Raw genomic sequence first — 22,269 nt, 5'->3', positions numbered from 1 at the left:
CTGCGCTTGGCGCTCCTACTATCGCGCTGCTAATTTTAACGCTCCTTTCTGACATTTAAGTTCTATTTAGTTGCTTAGCCCCTGTTTTTAGCTGGGAATTATTTTCGCCCCCTTACCTGCACCATAATCGGCGAACACCACTTTTCGGCGGGTCCGGTTCCGGGTGGAGGGGAATTTTTGGGTGCCATTTTGGAGTGGTGTGGTGTGATCTCTCAGGCAACATCTTCAGGGAGAGGTCTAGCGCTCCGGACGACCACAGGGACGCCTACTTAAGGCGACCAATTACAGGAAAGCCTTTGATGAGAATATTTAACGCTGCACTGCGCTTGGCGCTCCTACTATCGCGCTGCTAATTTTAACGCTCCTTTCTGACATTTAAGTTCTATTTAGTTGCTTAGCCCCTGTTTTTAGCTGGGAATTATTTTCGCCCCCTTACCTGCACCATAATCGGCGAACACCGCTTTTCGGCGGGTCCGGTTCCGGGTGGAGGGGAATTTTTGGGCGCCATTTTGGAGTGGTGTGGTGTGGTCTCTCAGGCAACATCTTCAGGGAGCGGTCTAGCGCTCCGGACGACCACAGGGACGCCTACCTAAAGCTCCCTCACCCGCGCAGCGGTAACGCGCAGTGGGCGTGCCTTCGCTGTGCCTGAGTCGTGCCAGAGTCCTGCCCGTCTGCGCCCGTCAGCGCTAAGGAAGCGCGGGTCGCGGCCGGACTCTGGGACTCTGGGACTGGACATCATGACTTCGCCTCCGATCATTTACAACAGGGCCGACTTACTGGCCATTCGGGATCGATTTATACGCTGCGATCTCCCGTCCGTGGACCCACTATGTGGCCCTTATCATTGTAGCTGTGGTGCTTGGTCACTGGAGCCCCCTTCTCTTATTCGTTCATTGGGGCTTTTAACACCTTATAAAAAGAAGGTAGGACAGCGGGACCTGAGTATCTGGAGCTTAAACGTCAGATCATTGGTGAAGCACTACCAGGAGGTATATGATCTCCTCATTGATGGCTCCCCTGATGTGCTTTTCCTGACTGAAACTTGGCTCCAAGACTCTGATTCCTCGATAATTAACCTGGCCTTCCACCCAGATTATGCCATTTTTACCTTAAATCGGACGACTAGAGGTGGAGGCATTGCTATGGCCACTAAACGGTGCTACCCCTGTGAGTGGAAAGCCGCTAAACTTTCTGGGTGTGAAGGCGCTCTTTTTAAAATTGCGTTTAGTCACCAGTTTACCCTTTCTGGCTTATTAATTTATCGTCCTCCGGGCTGTGACTCCGTTTTTAGGGCTGCTCTCCCTGATTATATCAGTACAGAGGCACTAGGTTGAGCTAATTTCAATGTTATGGGAGATCTTAATCTCCATCTTGACTGCCCCTCTTTACCCTCCATCAGGAGCTTTTTGGCGGATCTTGAGGCTCTACAGCTCTCTCAGCTGATTACCACTCCCACACATAGAGGCGGTCATATTCTTGACCCTTTCTTCACAAATTTAGAAGGTTTTAGAGTTCTTGGTTCTTCCCAGCTGGTCTGGACAGACCACATGCTGGTGAAAACGGCATGCTCCTTGTCTGAATCTCCTTTTTTATCTCAGGACAGACTTGTTCTCAAACGACATTGGCACAAATTAAGATTGGAGGATTTTTACCATCTGCTTGAGGAGGCTCCTTTAGGCCCTCTCACTGAGGTTGATCGTGGATATGACTCCTTTTGTGAGTGGATCTCTGGGGCCCTCGACTCTCTGATCCCTATGTGCTGGTCCAAGTGTCGTCGGAAGGAGCCGAGCCCTTGGTACGATAGTGCCTTAGCATCTCTTAAAAGGGCCTGTAGACAGGCCAAGAGATTATGGAGGAAGTCGTTTGACCCGGAATTGAAGGCTTGTTATCTTGCTAAGATCAAGATCTACCACAGGGCAGTGTGTCAAACTCGAGCTTCCTTCTATGCCCATGAGTTTCAGAATTCTGATAACCCATCGAAACTCATCTTTAAAGTATTAAAGGACCTGATGGCTAAGAGAGCAACCTCAACGGAAATATGCTCGGACGTCCACTGCGAGGGCCTGGCCTCCTTCTTCCATGAAAAAGTGCAAGCCATCTATCGCACTTTCCCTATGGGCTCCCCTACTTTAGAGCGGGTTGGTTGCACTTTAGGTGACGGGGAGTGTCTTTCCATCTTGCCCCCGCTATCTATGGAGGTGTTTGACTCTCTCAGTCTTAAAATCAAGTCAGGATCTCCGGCAAATCCGTTGAAACCGGCCCAACTTAAGATCTTGGCGCCAGTCTGTCACACCCCGGTGCTGTCTCTGATCAACCTGTCCGTTTCTTCTGGAGTAGTTCCCATCATATGGAAGCAGGCTGTAGTCACGCCAATTTTGAAGAAGGCGACCCTCGACCCCCTTAAACCTGAAAACTACCGCCCTAGCTCCTTACTTCCTTGGGCCACAAAAGTTGCGGAGGCCCACGTGAATGCCACTCTTTCAGACCATCTTGGTAGGGCTAACATCCTTGACCCTACTCAGAACGGGTTCCGTGCGGGTCACAGCACGGAGACGGCCCTTCTCTCTATGGTCGAACATCTGTGTTCTGTGCTTGATGCGGGTCGGACGGCGGCACTATTGTTATTAGATCTCAGTGCCGCGTTCGACACGGTCTCGCACAGGATTTTGCTTCAGCAACTTGAGGAAGTGGGCGTCTCTGGCCTCGCCTTATGCTGGTTCCGATCTTTTCTCACGGACAGGTCATTCCAGGTGGCTATCCCACCCGGTAAGTCGTCATCTTACCCGTTAGACCAGGGCATCCCACAGGGGTCATCGCTGAGTCCCACCCTTTTTAATATTTATGTGAGACCGCTGGCTGCGGTCGTCAAGCGGTGGGGCCTGACGATGGTCTCTTACGCAGATGACACGCAGCTGGCGGTCACACTGAGTGGGGACTCAGATCTGGAGGCTCCCAGGTTTTGCGATGGTTTGCAGGCAATGGCTAACTGGATGAATTCCAACTGCCTCCAGTTAAACACCAAGAAGACTGAGATTATGGTGGTTGGTAAACAGGTGGCACTGTGGGGCGACAAATGGTGGCCTTCGGACTTGGGTGTGACTCCCTTCCCAGCATCAGAGATAAAAAATTTGGGGGTGTGGCTTCATCCATCCCTCAGTTTCATCTGTCATACCAAGAAGGTGGCGGCTTCTTGCTATGGCATTATTAGAGGACTTCGACCCATCCTCAAATTCTTTGATGCACCCACAAGACAACTGGTGGTCCAAGCATCAGTGTTGTCTCGGCTGGACTATGCCAGCTCATTACTGGCGGGGATTAACCAATCAGAACTTTCTCGGCTGCAGCGAGTTCAAAACGCTGCGGCCCGATTGGTGACAGGTTTGCCTAGGCGGTGCTCGGTGTCTAAATCCCTGCGCTCTCTCCACTGGCTCCCTGTGCAGCAGAGGATTAAATTCAAGGTTCTTTGCCTTGCATTCAAAATCCTCAAGGGTACATCCCCCCAAATCCTAGAGAATTTGCTGACTTCTTATGTTCCTTCGCGCACTCTTAGATCTCTGGGTCAGAATTTAGCAGTGGTCCCGCGTTTTAAATTGAGTAGAGTTGGTGGCCGCTCTTTTCGAGTCCTGGCTGCAAGCTGGTGGAACTCTCTTCCTCTGCAAACCCGGGCCATTGATGAGCTCCTTCAGTTTAGACGGGCTATCAAGACCTTTCTATTTGCTTAGCCCCTATGATGTGTCTCATTTCCCTTCTGTCTCTTTTTAGTGCTGTGTTGTGTTTGCCTTATCAATGCGCCAGGACGCCCCTTTGCTGGGGCAGCTGTGCGCGGTATAAATAAAAATAACATAACATAACATAACATACTTTCTACACCATCCTAATATGGCTGGCGGTGTCTGATAGACACCGTCAGCCATGTTAAAGCTTTTCCCCTGCGGTCGGAAGGCGACCGCGGCGGAAAAGCTGCGGACAGATTTCTAGACCCACCGCCATCCTAAGGTGGCGGTGGGTCTTCTGAGGCTCCGCAGAGGATTTTCCGCATCCTCCGGGCCGGCGGTGGCATCCGCCGGCCCGGAGGATGCGGAAAATCCTCCATCATAATCGGCCCCTATGTCTTTACCCAGGGTTGGGTCTACAGTTCCAGCATTGCCTGTGGTCCGTACACCCTAACCAGGGATCTGTGAACTCATGGAAAGTAATCTTGGATCTGTGTTGAATGTCCTATGGCAATTGGAGCCCCAATGTTGGGCTTTGGAATCACATAAGAGATTGAAAAACCTGTGCGTGCACAGATATCATCAATCTTGGACTCTAATGCTTCACATTTGTCTTGTATCCCCTTCTGGTTTGCCTCCAAGATTGCGAACTTAGAGAGCAGGTCGCCCCTTAAGGCCTGGAAAAAGGATGCCAGCTGTACCTGATCACTCCCTACCCCCTCTTCAGGGCTTTCATGTGCTGACTCCAGCATATCTGGGGGGCTGGCAGGAAAAAGTTGTGGAGTTATTTGAATTATTTGACTGGATGATTGAGTAGGAGCTTAGGAGGCAGTGATAGCAGTTGAATCATCTAGCTGGCTCAAGGAATAGTAGGACTCGCAGAGTCCGTGTTCATTTCCACTTCCTGCACCTCTTGCACCTCAACCAAGGGAGAAAAGCGGTTCTTGAGATGAATTTGGGGGGCTACTCTGCGAGGCTGGAGCTATACCTGCGACTGTTTCTGGATCTTGTAGCTTCACAGCCTGCTCCATAATTTTAAAATAAGATTTCAGGGAGGGAGTAGACCTTACAGAGGTACCACCAGGCACTTTAGATTTCACAATGCCCCCAGGCTTAGTACTCTTCTTTTTGCAGGAGGTCGTGGGTACGACTCTTTTTGAACACTCTAAAGAATCCAGAGTGCCCCTGATTTTAAACCCCACCTGAGTCTGAGATCGGAGCTGTTATCTATTCTTTGCTGTAGTACCCCCAGTGGCAGGCTCCTCTTTCCCTTTCTTCTTCCTTCTATCTCTTATATCATAAGGGCCCCTAGGTACAGCCACCTCCCCCACTATGTTCAGTACCGGCGCAGCTTTATCAGATTGTATTGCAGTGATTAATGCAGTATATAAAGGGACCAGAGCCTTGCACTCCCACTGACCTCTTCCCGGTATCTTGCTTGCCCCGCAAAAGTCTGAAGGGCTCCGTGCATCCAAGACACACAAAGGTATAGGCAAAGCACTCACCCCGCTTGAACCGCCAGAATTAAGCCATGCAGCTTCTGCCCGGAACCGCGTCCATAGCCTCGCTCGGCTGCCCCAAAGACTGCAGCGAGACTCCGGCCCAGCCTCTGCCTCTGACGAAGGTTCTTGGGCCATCGGCTCCCCCGGTCCTAGTGCCGGCGTCCAGCCTCCGGAGACTGCTCCCTCAAAATAATATTAAAAAGCAAAGACTGCATCAAACCAGGAGCCCCCCTGGAACTTCCAACAATGCCACATTCTTACCGGGTGAGTTTACTGCACACAGCGAGTCTGTATGTCGCCATATTCACGCCAATGCGCCACGCTGCTCCCAGAGCTTCCCGCGACCGGCGCTAGCCCGCCGCCATGTTCCTCCCCTGATATCTGTGCACGCACAGGTTCGCTGAAAATTGAGGTCAAGACTCTCCCAGTCTCAGTCCAGGGAAACACGAAGGATATTGAGGTTTTGAAATCTCAGAATCGAGCACTACAGCTGGACTTGGAGCAGCTAGAAACGCAGGCTCGCAAAAACAACTTGAGGAACCTTAAAATCCTGGAGGGAGTGGAGAAGGGGGATATTAAGACCTTCGTGTGTATGCTGCTAAGGGAGGGGGTTTTGAAAGACAGAGAAGATATTGACCTGGAAGCAGAGATCCAGAGAGTCCATCGGGACCCGTTTAAACCCCACCCATACAGGAAAGTACCTAGGAAAATCCTAGTTAATTTCCAGACATATGCAGTTAAAGAGTTGATTCTAGGGAAGTCCCTGAAGGGGGTCACATCACACCATTAGATGGAGGCATATCAGATTTGCTTGGACATAGGCAGTAGAACAGCGCAGCGGCAGTAGGAACTGGGCTCTAGAATGCCAGAACTTAGGAGTTTGGGGGCACAGGTCCAAATGAAGTTTCCTGCATTACTTAAGGCAATGTGGAATAATAAGATGTACAACTTCAGCTCTCCAGAAGATGTAGATGCCCTACTGCTCCAGATTAGGGGGTAGATTGAGATAAACTCATATGGTCAGCCTCTTTAGTTTATGCTGTTTTTTTTTTTGCAGCTGGATTAGTGGAGTAAAGAGAAGAATAAAAAAAAAGTAAAGAGAGGAAGAAAAAAGGGGGGGGGGGGGGGGGGGGGGGGGGGGGGGGGGGGGGGGGGGGGGGGGGGGGGGGGAGAGGGAGAAGGGGCAGGGCAGGTATTCTGTGAATATCTGAATCTTGCAAAATCACCATGTTTAGACTACCATGCCACGGTTAATGGGCACTGGGCACCGAATCGAGGTGAGATATATAATTGTCGTTGGTAGAATATAATAGAATAGTGAGACGCCGGTTTGCTCCATGGAGGGTCCCATCTGGCGCCTTGCGCCAAAGATGGAAGGTGGGTTCCTCAAGGGTGGAGGGGGTGGGGGGTTTAGGGGGTGGGAAGGGGGGTGAGAAAAATTGGAAAAGTGTCCTCATACAAATAATAGCAGTTTAATGGCTCAAGCTGGGTTATCCTTATCGAGATTCGAGATCCTATACGAGTAGACGACAGGAGATTAAGAAGCATATTATCAAGCCCCAGCAATAACTATTGCTAAGCGCACTTAACGCTAGGATAATTATCGCCGGCTAGCGTGGATTTTTATCACTGAGATAGCGTGCTATTAGCAACGCTTATCTCAAAAGTGATAAAAATCCTTGCGCTACCTGCCAAATGAGAGATTATCGCTGGAAAACCAATGATAATCTCTCGAAGTTTGGCGTTAGCTTGATGATAGGGGGTCACAAACTTAGCCATGATATCCACCTTCAATAGGATATCATAGCTAAGTCAGGAAAATACCAGGTGTAAAAAAAGCAGCGCTAATCGCGGTTAGCGCTGATTTTTTCATCACTGACAGGTTTAGCGACATGCTTGATAATAGGAGAAATGTCGCTTAACAACATTTCTCCTATTATTTTTCTCTGGAACGCCCCCTTTGCATCTCATTAGAGATGCAAGGGGAAGCATAGAGAAAAAGGGTGCTAACATGCGAATTTGCGTGTTAGCACCCTGTTGCTGATAGGGAGATCATTTTATCTCCGCCTTCTTGGCTTTTAAAGCCAAAAAAAGCGGAGATAAATCCCTTGATAATATGCCCCCAGGTTCCTCTTCTGGAATGTGAATGGTCTTAGAAATCCTAGAAAGTTAACCCGGGTGAGCGAGTTTTTAAAGAAGAGTGAGGCTCACATTTATTTACTGCAGGAAACCCACCTGGAAGCCCAAGAATGTAATCAGAGTTTTAACAAGTTCAGATGGGTCCAAGAGGTGATGCCCTCCAACCAGGGGGTTGTACAAGAGGGTTAGCTATGATTATAAGACGTAACAGAGGGATTAAGGTGGAGAAATGGAGCATATCAGTAGTCTGTGCTGTGTATTATGGGCCAAATGAGGATAATCCGGGTCCTCTTTTAAAGCTTCAGGCTAATTTGTTAGAAACATCTGGTCCACTGATATTGGGTGGGGACTTTAATTTAGCATTTGACACAGATTTGGATCGTATATCTAAATTAAAATATAAGGTGCCATCTAGAACCTTCTCCACACTTAAGACTTTGGCTAAGGAGTTTAGGTTATTAGATATATGGAGAGTGGATAAAGGGAAAGCTAGAGAGTATTCCTTTTATAGTAAAAAAATACAGGCAATACTCAAGAATCAACTATTTTTTAGTTGATCAGAGCCTACTATCAGACCTTAAGTCCATAGCCTATACTCGTGCGTCAATATCAGATCACTCCACAGTAGAGATGAGACTTAACCTTAAATCAGATGGGTGTCAAAGGAGATGGACTTTGGATAGGACTTAACTATTGGAGGAGTGGGTGAGGAAAGAGCTCGATGGGAAAATAGAAGAGTTCTTTCGGTTTAATATCGCCACCACCAGTGATCACATAGTTTGGGAGACCTTCAAGGCATATGTGAGGGGACTCTGAGCTCCTTGATGATCATTAAAAGCCGATCGGCTAAGGAAGCGGATGCAGATAGTTCTAGGAGAATTAAGGATAAGGAGAAGGAACTGCAACAGGCAGCTCTTATGTCTAGAAGCCTTATGCACAGCTAGAGAGAGAGTTGGTCTCTTTGCAAGCTGGTCTCAAAGCCAGGATGGATAAAATCGTAAAGGACAGATGGGATGCAAGCAAACTACAGCATTTCACCTATGGTGAAAAATTTGGTTCTCTTCTTGCCTGGAAATCCAGGGTGGACCGAGTCCAGAACAACATAAAGAACTTAGTCCAAAGAGGGTTGGGACTATTGCAACAGGAAGAGGAAGAGGATGAAATCAGGGGGAGGCTAGATCTTTTATGTATGACCTATATAAAGAAGAAATAGATTATAGTCCTGCAGTTGTAAAAACATGGTTGAATAAGAGAGATCTTCATCATCTGTTTGAGGGTGACAGGACATATCTAGCTACTAGTATTTCAGAGGGGAGATCAGAGAGCAGCTCAAAGAAATGAGCAAGGGTAAAGCCGTGGGGCCAGACGGGCTCCCTGTGGAGATGTATTTGAGCCTGTGGGATAGGGTTGTACAGGTTTTAAAAACTCTCTTTAACAAAATATTCTTAGATAATGAGGCTATCCCCCCCTCATGGTCAGAGGCAATAGTATCCCTGATCCTTAAGCCGGATGAGGACCCTTAAAGAATTGAGGCTTATAGGCTACTTCATTACTCAATTCTGATCTTAAGATTTTTTCTGGAATTTTGGCTACTAGGATGGCAAAAATTATTAAAACTATCATACACGCGGATCAGAGGGGGTTCATACCAGGAAGGCAGCTCAATGAGCTCACCATTCAAGCTATAGGAGCCATTGATGTTGCAATTGAGAAAGGGTTGCCATTAACACTTGTTGCAATAGACGCTGCTAAGGCATTTGATCAAGTCAACTGGAACTATCTTTGGGAGACCATGCGTAGTTTTGGTTTCCCATTGAATTTTATTGAGGCCATCAAATCTTTGTATTTGAGCCCAAGTGCAAAAGTTCTAGTCAATGGCACTCTATCTGAATGGTTTGATATTTCAAGAGGCACTAGGCAGGGTTGCCCCCTGTCCCCCTTATTGTTAATGTATATATCAAAGCTTTTGTTTGCTCTCTTAGAGAAGAACCCTCAATTTTGCCTTTTACCATTGCCGATCTGGATCTTAAGGTTGCCCTTTATACAGACGACCTTTTAATGTATACTTCTGATCACGTAACAGCTATACCTACATTATATAAGCTAGCGGGAGAATTTAGCAAAGGTCTCCGGTTATAAAATTAATAGGGAAAAAACTGAAATAATGAGCTGGAATTGTACAGATGTAATACCAGGGGTAAAAGGTCGGATGAGATATTTAGGTATCCACCTAGCGCAGCAGCTGAATGATACATCTAGGATCAGCTGGGAGAAGGTCTCTAAGGAGGTGGGCTCCCTACTGGAACGCTGGGCGAATCTCCCATTAAACATATACGGGAGGGTGAACCTTATAAAAATGATAATTTTACCTAAGATAACTTTTTTGTTTAATTCAATCCCACTTTCCTTTAACGTTAGAGATCTTGCCATCCTTCAAGGCAAAATCGGGTAATTTATTTGGGCCACTTAGACCCAGAGGATAGCATGGTAAAAGCTAAGGAGAGGGCTGAAACTGGGAGGATTAACTTTACCTGATTTGCTTTCTTATTGCCACGCTTTCCATTTCAAAATTTTTAGAATGCTAGCTAATGCCATCGATTCTTCTTCCATGGGCCGCCTGTTCCGGGCACTATTGCATGATGTTCTGCAGGGACAGGAATTTTTTCTCTATAAATTTGGGGACCCCAAGTTCTATAAGAAAGTTAGACTCAAGGTTTTATCGGCTGCACTAAGAAACTGGGGGTATATCAGGAAAACACTAGGAATACCATATTATGCGCCTCAGGCCCCAATCTGGGATTCCCCAGGCACCCCGGATTGTCTTCAGGACCAATTATCACAACCGCTTAGATCTGCAGGTATCAGATTGTGGGGAGATCTCCAGGTGGATTTACATGTTATGAGTTGGGACCTAATGTCCCGAATAACTAGGGGGACCTTGACAAAATTCAAGTTCTATCAGTTATCCACATGTTAGTCATCACAATTATGGAGTAATGAAGATTCCAGTAAAACCATTGACTCGATTGCTAGAACTTGATTATGGAAACATGAGGTGTCTTTCTGGTATGGGGCGTTCATAGAAACAGGGGCCTGTCTAGTGTCCGAGTTGGCGAGACGCTGGGGTAATGTTTTCACCGAAAATGGAGATGACCTGCGGAAACTCTGGTGTGACTCTTTTTCTATGTTACAGGCTGCGGTCAAATCAGCTAATCTAAGGAGAAACCATTTGTACACCGCTCATATTGTGTATTGGATCCCAGGTAAATTGTCCAAGATGTCCGCAACAATTTACCACTGTGCCAGATGTAAGTTTCCTGCTGCAGATGACTTGCATATATTTATGAACTGCTCGAAGATCGGCCCCTTCTGGATGGAGGTATGTGGTTTTTTATGAGGATGTATTGGGCATGCAGATTGAAGTAAGTGGTAGGCTAATCTTTTTTGGTCTCCTGGTGAATTACGGTTTGAACGCTCCAGCTTCAAAGTTTGTACTATCTGTAGTAATTATCGCTAGGAGGGAAATCTGTAGAGCTTGGAAGCTTGAGGCACCACCTGTCTTTGCGGACTGTCTAAAAAACATCATTATGACAAGTCAATCGGACATGGCCTGTGATAACTCTAGTGTTAATAATTTCTGGTCAGCTTTGAAGACTTGGAGACAGAAGTAAGATCAGTCCAATGATTATGACGAGGCTTGTTGGTCCGGTCCTCCCTAACATCAGGTGGCCCCTCGGGTATCGTCAACGGGAGAGGGACAAGGATACAGCTGTGTCTCTGGGAAGACTCTATCACCTCTTCAGGCCTCTTACCTGGGCGGCTTCCAATAATGGCCTGTAGGAGGGAAGTGGAGGTATTCCAACTTGAGCGCTCTTTGATGGCATGTATGAGGACACCATTTTTTTTTTAAAAACATAAGAAATTGAAAAAGAGTATGCAAGCCTTCTTTGGTCCACAAACTCCACAACAGGGTCCACAAAGACTTAACAAAATAAAAAAAAAGCCTAGATACATTCCAGGCCCTACGCCCAAGCTATTGAAAATGGGGTCAAGGGTTAGAAAGTCACCAGATGTTTTTGGTGGGTCACTACCAGCCTTGCACAGAGTCGTCATCGTCAAATGTCTTTATTCCATTTGCAATAGCAATGATAAAAGCACAGTACAAACAATACAAAATCTTTATAGAATACATGATCAAATCAGAAACTACAAATTCATATATAAGCATAAAACACCCAGATAAAAACCTAGTTAACTAGCAGCATACATTACGATTATCTAAAAGTTGCAAATACAGTAATGCTGGTCTAGCTTGTTTAAAATTTAAAGGCAAAACAAGAGGGTGAATATTCTTGTATCGCAGACCAGCCTATAGGGGACAAATAACTTCAATATAAAAGTGTCCAATAGAGAAGCCATATCACATGAACAGCCGGGGTTGGGGGTGGGGTCTGAGAACTTTTGTCATCCCACTAGCCACTGAGGGAATACATTTAAATGAAAATACACGTGGAACGTTCTGTGTAAAGCCGGCATATCCAGTGTTAAATAAAGATCTATTTTATTCATAGATTTTACTATCATAAAGTGCATATAACTGCTTTTATGCTGAGTGTATACAGTTCTTGATATTAGGATACACGCCTTCAACTCTCCCTTTACTAACACAATATCTGATCAGGTGGAGGGGAATTCGTGTTCCCCAACGCCCCGGACATGACGATTCGTGTTGGAGATAAATTGTTTTAATCTGCCCTCCTCCACCACGCAAGTAGACTTCCTGCTAGGCTTTCCTGCAACATATGCAAGAGCGCTAAATCAGTAATTTCAAATGTCACGCTCAAAACATTGTGAGTGCTCATTTTCATACTTAAATCCGGTAACCATAACCACTTGGCTGCTAAGGCACATGATGCACTTCCATTGACTTTCCATTGAAATCAATGGAAACTCCATGACGAGTTACCCAGGGCGAGAGCTATGAGCACTCTCCTGCTCACAGCTGATAAGTGCGGTGACAACAAATCCAATGTATTTATTGGCTGGGGCTCAGACACTAAAAATAACATATATGCAGTAAAGATGCCCACCAGAGAGTGAAACAATGCCCAGTCACATTCCTCAGTGATGTGATTTAAGTGGAAAGTATCTTTTGTCTGGTCCCTGCATTTTTTAAATTGAGTGGCAAATCTAGGTTTACTCCTTGCTGCATGCCATCAATGATGAAAATTGGAACAAAAACGAGGGCACAAAAAGCTCATGATCATAGTGGCTTCCAAGCGGGCATACCAGTGAGTAAACTGCTTATCAGTAAAGGCCTCACCGTGGCTGGCGACAGTTTTCTGGAGTGGCCTGATTTGACTTACGTGGTAGGTTATGGGTACAGGCTTGCTCTCCCTTTCTGGGAACTGAAACTCAAGAAAGCATGAGTTCAGAGTGTGATATGCATGCTGGACAGCAGGCCCTCTCGAAAGTTGTCACTTGACTGGACTGGAAAACCCGAACAAAATGTAGCAAGTGCATGTCAAGGGCTGGTTGAGACGGTGTGTTCCGATTTGCTGCGGAGACTATCATGGTGTCAAAAAGACCACATTACTCACCCATGCAAATGAGAAGTCACCCCGAGTGGAGGTTGGTGTAAAATGTGTAAGAGCACTGCTTTGTCCCAAGATGCAGTGTTGCAGCGCTGGAGGTAATTCTGATTGTACTCTAGTTCCTTGAGCCAGCATATTGACAGAAGAGCCATTAGCCGACCCTGGCTCTAACAGCCTGTACATGAGCCAGGCATTAAAAAAAATTGGCATGTCAATCATGCAAGAAACATCATGTCAGAATATGAAAAGGTGTCTTCACCGCTCAAAAAGTGTAGCTCCTTAACACAAGGAGGCTTTTCAGCTTACTACATGTAATTTGCGGGGGCACTTTGACTTTACCTGACCTGGAGACCTGATCCCGCTGTTGCCTGCCCTGTCTCCCTCCCGCCGCCGCAGCTCGTTATCTTGCGGCCGCAGAGCGGAGGGAGACTACAATTCCCAGGCTCCCCAGCGCACCAGCACCGGAAGGGCAATCACAGTGTCCACGCCCGGAGGCGCTTTAAAAACTCTGCAGCCCTGGTGGAGCGGGCGCTGTTCATGTAATTTGCGGGGGCACTTTGACTTTACCTGACCTGGAGACCTGATCCCGCTGTTGCCTACCCTGTCTCCCTCCCGCGGCCGCAGCTCGTCATCTTGTGGCCGCAGAGCGGAGGGAGACTACAATTCCCAGGCTCCCTAGCACACCAGCACCGGAAGGGGCAATCACAGTGTCCGCGCCCGGAGGCGCTTTAAAAACTCTGCAGCCCCCGCGTCAATTCCCAGGCTCCCTAGCACACCAGCACCGGAAGGGGCAATCACAGTGTCCGCGCCCGGAGGCGCTTTAAAAACTCTGCAGCCCCCGCGTCGCGGGACCGCGCGCGGACCGGGCGAAGCCCGGGCAAAGGGTGGGCCCTCTGAGGCCTGAGGAGACTGGACTGGGCCACCCCTCTGTTCGCTGCATACAAAAGCTGGGACTGTATTGAGAGTAGCAGAGCTGATATTGCAGTTGGACTAGGCATCCCAAGTAGGGCTCTACGACCTGGTATTGTTGATATTGCTTCTGTAGGGGGTACTATTTCTTTTATTGTTATTTTATAGCCCTTGTTCTATTCACTCCCTGGAATGTTGATCACCACCATTGCCAATATGTCACTCAAGGGGGTCCCCAAAAATTTCATTTTTAAAAATGTGACTTCAAAGGGGCTAATTGAACATTATTTAATCCGGGCCTCGTCTGACATAGAACGCGAAATTGTCAGAGTTAAAAACGGGTTATCAATTGATGCTCCACCTAATATATGCCCATTACCTGTCCTTCCTAAATCAATGCCAAAGTCACCATCAATGGAGGGTATCGAGCAAAATGCCACCATGACAGACACTGGGAACATTGGGGACATGGGTTCGACCCCCATCACCATTAACATCAGTGATAGCCCCAAATCTACAAAGGGGGACTCTATTGTTATTGTAGATGTGCCAAAACCACCTGAGGAATGTCTTCCTAGCACACTAGGCTCTACCCCTAATGACAGTAATATTAAACCTACAGTAGCTGCACAGCTCCCAGAAATAAAAAGGAAGCGCAGGGGTGCCAAACATAGGGGGAGGTTGGCTAAGCAAGCCAAATTGTATAACAGTCCACCTAAGGCTTCTACTCTGCCCCCTAATCCAGAGAGGACTATTTAAAGCCCACATGCGCTCCATTGTACTACTCCAGCTCCCCTTTTGGGCGAGATTGAAGATTTGGTTAGGGCTCTAATTTTGCCGCTGGTTGAAAGACTCAAGAGACTAGATGAGATGGTGGGACAAATTAGGGACGCAACTGATGCTAATCATGTGGAAATCAAGCAATTGGTCCAAAATAGCTGTATCGATGTTCATATATCGTCTAGTTTGCCTAAAACGAATGTTGTTAAACACCCCAATGAAAGCCAACCTGTGGCTACTAGACCTACATACCAAAAGGAACAAGTTTTAAACAACCATAAGGGTGTCACCCCCCTACCAAACATTACCCCAGTAAAAAAACATGCCTATTATCCCCAAAAAGCCCGTAATTCACAACAAAGGGCAAAGTAACAGAATAAACACTACAATTGATTTACCACCAGAGGCTGCCCCTTTTGTGTGCATCCTCTCGGGGGTCCCAGAGCTAAGCCACGGGAAAATAGAGAGCCATCAAGAACTTAAGAATAAGGCTGCCTTTTGGCTTAGTAAAAACAGACCACTTCCCCCCAATGCAGACGGGCGAATCCTAAATGTTAGAAGGGTTGGGTGGCTTGGGCACATGCCCAAGGATATACCGGGAGATTTGGTTATTGTTAATTTTAAGAGTACTAGGGTGATCCCATTTTTGAGAAGCTGGCAACCTCAAATAGGTGATGGTTGCATTATAACATGGGAACTCTCAGATTTCTACCCTAAAACACAACCTATCCCACATGTGAGTTCTAGGATTAACAGTTTCCCACCCCCGGGTTCGGACAACCTGTTTAATACCCAACCATTGATAACGTATGGCAGGTATGCTCCACTGTCTCAACTTGATGAAAATGACTGACATAGTGTTGCTAGGAAATTATCGACGCTAGGGGTCGAAAGGGGTAACACGTCAGATGGGAAAGTTTTAGTGGCTTCATCACCTATTAGTATCCCAGGGCTAACTGTTGACCCCAACATGTGTCCCCCTGCAGTTAACACATGTCCTATTACATCGGTTAATTTATCCAGCCCTACTATGACTATAAATGAACAACTGCTAGCTAAGTCTTACACTAAGGTTGCAGGCTGGAATATAGCAGGGCTTGAGTCTAGATTGTGTTTACCTGATGGGGTGGAATTTATAGATAAAGTCAATGTTTGGTCCTTTCAGGAAACATGGGCGGATGTACCTGTATTTCGTGCGGGGTTTCTAAATTTTTATAAACCAGCACTAAAAGGTCACAGAGGGCGACCAGTAGGTGGCCTGACAACATGGGTCCGCCAATCTGAAGGAGTAACGGTCGAGGAAATTCCAATAGATAGCCCAGATGTATTAATTATTAGGATCCGGTCGACCAAGGGTCTTAATATTTTGTTTGTTAATATCTATGCAAGGGGCCTACAGAGCGGGAAAGTCTCCCCGACATTAATACTTCTGGATGACTTCCTCTACAAAATATCAGATGCGGGGTTTAAGATTGTGGTGGGGGATCTGAACACTTGCTTTGAGCCACTGGGTAATGAGGATGGTAAACTTACTGAGACAGAAGATATGTCATGGGGAATTCCCCAGTAAGAACTGTTACCCATTAAAAAGTGGTCACAATCTGCAATATACATCAAAGGAATGTGCCTAAACCAAGGGTTAAGAGCAGCAAATGGCAGGGTTAAATCTGACAGGATGGGTAAGCACACTTTCGACAACGGCAGACACAGTAGCCGCATTGATTACATCTTGATTGACGTGAAGCTGTGGTCTGCCGTTGTTGATATGGAAGTTATGGCCAGACCTGAAAGCGATCACGACCCGCTTGTGTTGTCCTTACTGGACTATAGTTTTCAGGGGACCCCGTGAGCACACTAACGTTGTTCAAGCTCAGGTACACTTAAAAAATGATCTGAGAAGGGTTAGGTGGCCTAAGGTTGCCGTTGATGAAGTAGCCAGAACAGAGATAAGACTCCTAGTTTCCCATACAATGGAAGTACTGATGAATTGTGGGTCACAGGACATGATCAATGCTAAAATTCCAAGTGTCCATAGCGAATTGTTTCAGGGGCTTAAAAAGCTGTTCACCAAGAACATATCTAATCGGGGGAGGAAAAGCACACCTAGAATTGCTACCTGGTATGACGAGAAGTGCAGGCAGACCCAAGGAGAACTGTTCTTAGCAATAAAATCAAACGTTCATGGTTCAATCCGAATTTCTAGAGCTGCCTATAAAGAAGCACAAAAAAATGCAAAAATAAAATGAGATGAAGAACGCTGGAAGGCCCTGACCGAGGCGTGCGATGACAGAAATATGCAACAATTCTAGCATCTCCTTAAATGGGGTAAATGCCTAGATGACCAACCTAGTTCTACATTTGTGGACCAACAGCAATGGGTAACTTTTTTTGAAAATCAGTTTAGGATGAATAATGATCCTATGGCAGTTTTACCCCCCCTTAACTCTGATGACCCGCTTATATTTACCCACTCTGAAGTTAAGTATATTATGAAATCCATTACGAGTGGGAAAGCTCCAGGCCCTGACTGCATCCCTGCTGATCTTTTTCTGCAGGAGCAGGATCTCTGGGTGCCCTATATTACTATCTTGGCTAATGCCCTAGCATCTGGTGCGCAGGTCCCCGATTCTTGGTATGGGGCAGAAATTTTACCAATTTATAAAAAGGGTGATCGTTCTGTCCCGTCCAATTATCGGCCGATCAGCCTCATAGATGCGGTGAAAAAAAATAACTGCCCGCCTAGTTTTGGGACGTATCCAGTTATGGATTACTGAACATGATATTCTGACACCACTGCAGGCGGGTTTCCGCAGCCATGTAGGCACTATAGACCAAGCATTTCGGTTTGTGTTTCTTTATTGGAAGTCACTGTTTATTGGGGGGGGGGGCAAATTATATGCAGCCTTTGTGGATCTCAGGCCTGCCTTCGACCTTGTCCCCAGGGAAAGCTGTGGGAATGTTTAATTAAACTGGGAATGCCAGTTGAACTGGTGAGGCTTCTGATGAATCTCCATGCCCATACATTCGCACAAGTACGCTGGGGTAAACCAGGAGAGGTGACTAATAGATTTGCAGTAGCAAAAGGTGTAAGACAAGGGTGTGTATTGGCCCCTACCCTTTTTTCGCTATTCATTAATGGGGTCACAAACTACTTTTCTAACTACCCTAAAGACGCCCCAACCCTGGCAGGGATAAAAATACCATTACTCATGTTCGCGGACGATACGCTGTTAATATCGAAAACGAGACAGGGTCTACAGTTGGCCCTGTCTAGGTTTGAATTGTTTTGCCGCGAACATGAGTTAGAGGTAAATGTATCCAAAACCAAGTTTATGGAATTACGTGGGAAGAACTCCCTATCAGCCAGGGTAACAATGGGTGGAACCACCCTGGAACAAACCTCTCTATTTACATACCTCGGCGTAACCTTTAGTGAGAACCTTAGTTGGGCCCCGCAGATTGACCTTTTAGCCTTAAAACACGCTCAAATTGGTGGTGCCCTACTTAAAGAACACAAAAGCTCCTATACAAGGCCTATGTCTCCACTTATGATCTATGGATCTAAAATGTTACCTTCAGTTTTGTATGGTGCAGAGCTATGGGGCTTTAGTAATTTAGACCCTTTAAAAGTGGCCCAAAATAAATGTCTCAGGGCGGCAGTAGGACTACCGCAATCCACACCACGTATACCCCTTCTCTACGATCTAGGGTGTCAACCAGTGGAGGATATAGCTAGATACAGACCCATAGCGTTCTGGCGGCGTTTGTGGACGACGCCAGAACTTTCGCTGTATGCGAAAGCGTGTCTAGAAGTTAAGGATCTTCAAGGCTCCCATAAGATAGGATGGTTGAGAGACCTAAGAAATACCCTATATGATATGGGGTTGGGGGACTTGTGGTCCAACCCAGCACAGCTACTTTTCCCACGAAAAATGGGTTGAGAGGCATGTACTGGGAGAGGATTGTTTGTAAAAGGCATTCCATATAGACAGATGGATCTCTCACGGCATCCTTTGTGGTAGTGAAGGATGCCAGCCATTTGGAAAATTATTGGGATGTCATCACTAGACCTATGGATCGCAAGTTAGTCCATCAATTTAGAGTAGGGTCACTTCCGCTTAGGGGCCTAACCTGGTCCTGGGGCCACGATGGGTCTGGTCACTGCCCACTGTGTCTAGAGTTGGGCGAAACAGTAGATCATCTTCTCTTTGTTTGCCCATTGTACCACGCACCAAGACAAAAGTGGTTTTACGCCCAGTATGTAGAATACTGGGCACATGCTCAGCTAAAACAGGCAGTAGAATTTTAAAAACAGATACATCGACACTGGTTGTAATCGGGGTTGCAAAATTCCTGGGCTGGGCATGGATCTTACAGGCAAGGTTGATCAAGGCTCTTTTGACTACTGTGTAAACCGCTAGCTGGAATAGTAGTTTGTTGTGCCAATGAATGAAATGGTTATTTTCTTATTGGATTGGTTTTATAATTGCATTTTTTATTGTGTAATGAAGTCTTGACGTTTGTGATTTAATACTATTCTTAGCCTGTTCTTAACAATATATTAACGTATTGTCTTAACATATTGCTCACATCTTTTTTACTTAATTCCTTTTTATTGTAATTTTGATACGTATTGGTTATGTATGTGGTGTAGCATGTCTTTTATGATGAAATATCGAATAAAGACCTCTTTGACTGACTGACAAAGTACATCAAATTATACCACTTAATTGAGAGGTATTTATTTAACGTGTAAGTTTTGAAACATGCACTGTGAAAAATTCCTGCCTCCATTCTGATGACAATGCTATTTGGTATTTCAATACAGATCAGTAAAATTGTGTACCATACTTGTGGCCTTGATTATTATTATACTTAGAGGACCAGTATAGGCTATTGAATCAAATACAAGAGTTTTTTGTAGAGAGAAGGGGGCTTAGTGAAATAAATTATTTGCCTAGGATCACACAATTTGGTAAAGAAGGGAAGCCATGATTAATCCCGGGTTCCCAGTTTAACACTGTACAATTCACCCAGTATATTGCTATTTCTTTCTCACATCAAAGGTTAATGCTTTGTGCTTAATTCTTGAAGGATGAGATTAGAGTGTATGTGAGGGGAACAATCCATGTTTTATTTGTAGCTGTTTTACACAGTGTAAACCTAGCCCAATGAAATGGCATTGCTTCACAACATACACAGACTACTTTACACCTTTTTTTTATCACAGAGAGATTTGCTGGGATACACCGTATGCTGAGCCAAGGCTGAATTTTAACCTGGTGCCACATTGTGTGTGGTCAGCAGCTGTAGCCATTAGTGCACATCGCCCCCTGTTAAAAATAGACTTGTCTGAACCTTTTTCCCTGTTTATTTTCCACTTGCACCCAATTAACATTGTGGATTCTTTACAAACCTATTTACAAGGGTGTGTTCTTCACTGAGAGTCTGAACTAGATATGTTGGCTTACATGTAAAGTTGTATCATCTTGCCATCACTGCACAACACATTAATTAGCTTTTACATTTCCCTGGCTTGACCTACACAGATCTTTACAACACACCTCTAGGACTGGGGTTCCTGCAGGGGCAGGTTACAGGGCTACTGGAGGATATGAAGCAAGTGGGCTGGTCATGGTAAAGGGGCTGCTGACAGCCCTTCTATTAATAAACACAATTACCACTTGGTAAAGAAAAGTGGGCAGTCTGTGGTGAAAGAGTGGAAGGCAAGGGAGTTGCAGCTGTTGACAAGCGCAGAAATGGGAATTTTGGAGTCGAGGTAAAAAAAAGATACATGCAGCCTGTGGGGGGATGGAGGAGGGTGTAATGAAACCTAATATGAGAGGGGTGTAGGAGAGGAGAATCACAGAACCTGTAGTAAGATTGGACACTGGACATGCAGCCATTGGTTGGGGAGGGGAGAAGAAGGTATGAAACATGTGGTGAGAGAGGAGGAGAAGTGTGTGTATGTATGTTTGTATTTACTCCTCTATATAGATTAGACCTATTTGTAAAGAAAGTGTTGTATGTTAGCAATAAATATATTAAGCCTATGTTATGAGAAAGCAAGAAAGTATGGCCGATATTCTGAGTCAGTGGAAGAGATATGGACTCAGACGTCAAGGAGTGACAGATAAGTGATGTATCCCTATGACAAGAAAACAGCTTGGTATATAAAATGCTGCTCTAAGAGTGATTGCAAGGCTGCTTACAAATGGAGGGCAGGGAGTCAAAAGGCTGAGTAGGGCAACTTTACTTTTGGGTCTGTAGTAATGCATCCATGCATGCCCATCTAGCAGATTTATATGGGAGGTGGGACTTCCTTACAGGGCTAGAAGATTACTGTGAAACTTTGTACTTTGGACAAGTATTTTTTTTTATTCCACACCCCTGCTGATATAGTGATCAATTCTGGGTAGTTAAAACGTTGGGGCTTATTCAAGTCACTCAGAGTAGATTTTATGAAATTCAAACATGGTATATGCTGACTATATTCCATTCTCATACAATCTTTAAGGATTTTCCTGTTAAATTCTACGCCACTTTTGATCCAATATAGAGAACCATAAGAGTATGGGTTGTAATTGCATAACATTTTCAATAAAGCCTATGCCCAGCTCATCATGCACTATCGCTGCAGGCACATTCTGGGTAATCCGCAATAATCTTCTAAGATATTTATTCTCTGCCACCTGTATGGGGAGAAAGGATTTGCTCCCCCAGGTCTCTGCTACTTAAGCTACAGTTAGAACACATTTCACATTATAAAATGCAATAAGGATGTAATATGACTAAGACCTAGCTGCTTAGCAAAGGCATCGATACAGTGAGCAATCCTGTTAAAAAATTGAACCCGTACTCTCAACAGAGGATCCCAATCCAATGTATGATCCCACAAAATGGGTAAGTAACAGAACTTATCCACATTTCCTGTACAATGATCAGCTATGATTTAGTCAAATTGATTTTCAAACACAAATTCTCCATAAAATCATAAAAGTGATCTAATAACAACTGTAGACCATTAGCTGTATGTGCAGTAAGGACATAATTGCCTGGGTACAACAAAGCTGGGACAATTTTGTTTCCTACCTTTGGTACATCTTTACAATTTTCACCTAAATATAAACGATTGATATAGAGAATAAAAAGTATAGGGGCCAATATGCAACCCTGGTGGACCCCCCTTCCCAGTTCAAAGGGCATAGTGCATTCCCCTGTTCGGCCATATCTTACATAGGCTTCAAGTCCTATGTGCAAGTTATGCATAAAAGCTACAGGATCTTCATCCACCTCCATGTCCCTCAGAAAAGTCCACAGTTTTGATCTTACCACAATGTTAAATGCTGTGCTGAGGTCCATGAAGGCCAGATGTATACTTTTAGCAACTATATATTTATTGACCAGGAGGTACACATTCAAATTTAGCACTTTAGTTTTTTGGCCTGGTCTGAACCCATATTGGAGATTAGACACGATTTCCTTATTATTTGCCCCTCCCATTAGTTGCTTCAGCAAAATCCTTCCCAATACTTTTACTTATGTATCAGCAGAAACAATGGGACAATAGCACACTGGGATCTGCTCAATTCCCTTTTTTAAAGATTTTCATGATAACTGATTGGGACCATG

The 22,269-nt window shown here is 45.5% G+C and overlaps 1 long non-coding RNA gene across 1 annotated transcript in view; it reads right to left on the bottom strand.

Moving 5' to 3' along the window:
* Nucleotides 1-13,327, bottom strand: part of LOC144798612 (uncharacterized) — a 48,527-nt gene extending 35,200 nt beyond the window's left edge. The window contains exon 1 of the long non-coding RNA XR_013603579.1: nt 13,288-13,327. This is a non-coding gene — a long non-coding RNA (uncharacterized LOC144798612). The remainder of the gene's footprint in view (nt 1-13,287) is intronic.
* Nucleotides 13,328-22,269: the final 8,942 nt, after the last annotated feature.

The sequence above is a fragment of the Lissotriton helveticus genome, chromosome 12 (genome assembly GCF_964261635.1).
Source record: "Lissotriton helveticus chromosome 12, aLisHel1.1, whole genome shotgun sequence".
In the NCBI taxonomy this organism is placed as follows: domain Eukaryota; kingdom Metazoa; phylum Chordata; class Amphibia; order Caudata; family Salamandridae; genus Lissotriton; species Lissotriton helveticus.
The sequence above is the reverse complement of the archived record's forward strand: the minus strand, read 5'-3'. Positions and strand labels throughout refer to the sequence as shown.